Source organism: Nicotiana attenuata, unplaced genomic scaffold (genome assembly GCF_001879085.1).
Source record: "Nicotiana attenuata strain UT unplaced genomic scaffold, NIATTr2, whole genome shotgun sequence".
Taxonomy (NCBI): domain Eukaryota; kingdom Viridiplantae; phylum Streptophyta; class Magnoliopsida; order Solanales; family Solanaceae; genus Nicotiana; species Nicotiana attenuata.
The window spans coordinates 111600-114427 of NW_017672299.1; the positions used below are offsets into that span (position 1 = coordinate 111600).

The 2828-nt window shown below is 48.4% G+C and overlaps 1 pseudogene; it reads left to right on the forward strand.

Annotated features, from left to right (window-relative positions):
- The first annotated feature begins 245 nt into the window (after positions 1–245).
- On the forward strand, positions 246–664 carry LOC109212645 (annotated as a pseudogene).
- Positions 665–2828: the final 2164 nt, after the last annotated feature.

Consider the following 2828-nt stretch of genomic DNA (forward strand, 5'->3'; position numbering starts at 1 on the left):
AGTTCCCTGAGGTATTTCCTTCAGACCTGCCGGGTATGCCACCCGACAGGGATATTGACTTTTGCATTGATTTGGCTCCGGGCACTCAACCCATTTCTATCCTACCATATCGTATGGCCCCGCCTGAGTTGAAAGAGTTGAAGGAGCAGTTGCAAGACTTGCTTGAGAAGGGTTTCATTAGGCCGAATGTTTCGCCTTGGGGTGCGACGGTGTTGTCTGTTAAGAAGAAGGACAGATCAATGAGAATGTGTATTGATTACCGGCAGTTGAGCAAGGTTACAATCACGAATAGGTATCCATTGCCGAGGATTGATGATTTGTTTGATCAGCTTCAAGGTGCCGAGGTATTTTCAAAGATTGACTTGAGATCTGGCTACCACCAGTTGAGGATTAGAGCATCAAATGTCCCTAAGACAGCTTTCCGCACTCAGTACGGGCATTATAATTCTTGGTGATGTCATTCGGGTTGACAAATGCCCCAGTAGCTTTTATGGGTTTGATGAACCGAGTGTTCAGGCCTTATTTGGATTCGTTGGTGATAGTCTGCATTGATGATATATTGATATATTTCCGCAGCCAGGAGGAGCACGAGCAGCACCTTAGAGTGTTTCTTCAGACTCTGAGGGATAGTCAGTTATATGCTAAGTTCTCGAAGTGTGAGTTCTGGTTGAGTTCAGTTGCATTTCTGGATCATGTTGTATCAGCATAGGGTATCCAGGTGGACCCGAAGAAGATTGAGGCAGTCAAGAACTAGCCTAGACCAGCATCAACTACGGAGAATCGAAGTTTCTTGGGATTGGCAGGCTACTATCGTCGGTTCATGGAGGGGTTATCATCTATTGCAGCCCCGATGACCAGGTTGACCCAGAAGGGTGCCCAGTTCAGATGGTCGTATGAGTGTGAGGCGAGCTTTCAGAGGCTCAAGACAGCTCTGACTACGCATCGGTGTTGGTTTTGCCCACAGGTTCAGGGCCTTATATAGTTTATTGTGATGCATCTCGTATTGGGCTTGGTGCAGTGTTGATGCAGGATGGCAAGGTCATTGCCTATGCTTCGCGGCAGATGAAGATTCATGAGATGAACTATCCGGTTCATGATTTGGAGTTAGCAGCCATTGTTCACGCATTGAAAATTTGGAGGCATTATCTGTATGGCGTGGCATTTGAGGTGTTTACAGATCACAAGAGTCTTCAGTATTTGTTCAAGCAAAAGGAGTTAAATTTGAGGCAGAGGAGGTGGTTGCAGTTGTTTAAGGACTATGATATCACCATCTTATATCATCCGGGAAAGGCCAGTGTGGTAGCCGATGCTTTGAGTAGGAAGCCAGCCAATATGGGCAGTCTTGCTTATATTCCGGTCAGTGAGAGACCGCTTTCTTTGGATGTTCGGGCTTTGGCCAATCAGTTCGTGAGGTTGGATGTTTCTGAGCCCAGTCGTGTGTTAGCTTGCAAGGTTTCTCGTTCTTCTTTATTGGAGTGTATCCATGATCGGCAGTATGATGATCCCCATTTGTGTGTCCTTAGAGACACGGTGCAGCGCGGAGGTGCTAAGCAGGTTACCTTAGGTGATGATGGAGTTCTGAGATTGTAGGGTCGAGTTTGTGTGCCTAATGTGGATGGGCTCTGAGAGTTGATTTTAGGGTAGGCCCATAGCTCCCGGTACTCTATTCATCCGGGCGCCGCGAAGATGTATCAGGATTTGCGACAGCATTATTGGTGGCGGAGAATGAAGAAGGATATCGTTGCATATGTGGCTCGGTGTCTGAATTGTCAGCAGATTAAGTACGAGCATCAGAGGCCTGGTGGTTCATTTCAGAGGATTGAGCTTCCCGAGTGGAAGTGGGAGCGGATCACTATGGATTTCGTTGTTGGACTCCCACAGACTCGCAGGAAGTTCGATGCAGTGTGGGTTATTGTTGATAGGCTAACCAAATCAGCGCATTTCATTCATGTGGCAGTCTCCTATTTTTTCTGAAAGGTTAGCTGAGATCTATATCCGGGAGATTGTTCGCCTTTATGGTGTGCCTGTGTCTATCATTTCGGACCAAGGTGCGCAGCTTACCTCACGCTTCTGGAGGGCAGTTCAGCGAGAGTTGGGCACGCGGGTTGAGTTGAGCACAGCGTTTCATCCTCAGACGGACGGGCAGTCCGAGCGGACAATTCAGATTTTTGAGGATATGATCTGAGCTTGTGTCATTGACTCTGGAGGCTCGTGGGATCAGTTTTTGCCTTTAGTAGAGTTTGCCTACAACAACAGCTACCAGTCGAGTATACAGATGGTCCCTTATGAGGCTTTATATGGTAGGCAGTGTCGGTCTCCGGTTGGATGGTTTGAGCCGGGAGAGGCTCAGTTGTTGGGTACGGATCTGGTTCAGGATGCCTTGGACAAGGTCAGGATCATTCAGGATAGGCTTCGTTCAGCTCAGTCCAGGCAAAAGAGTTATGCCGACCGCACGGTTCGAGATTTGGCTTTCATGGTCGGCGAGCGGATATTGCTTTGAGTGTTGCCTATGAAGGGCGTGATGAGATTTGGGAAGAAGGGCAACCTTAGCCCTAGGTTCATTGGTCCGTTTGAGATTCTTGATCGAGTGGGAGGGGTGGCTTATAGACTTGCATTGCCGCCGAGCTTATCAGCCGTGCATCCAGTGTTTCATGTGTCCATGCTTCGGAAGTATCACGGCGATCCATCCCACGTGTTAGATTTCAGCACTGTCCAGTTGGACAAGGACTTGTCTTATGAGGAGGAGCCGGTGGCTATTCTAGACCGGCAGGTTCGTCAGTTGAGGTCGAAGAGTTTTCCTTCTGTTCGTGTTCAGTGGAGAGGTCAGC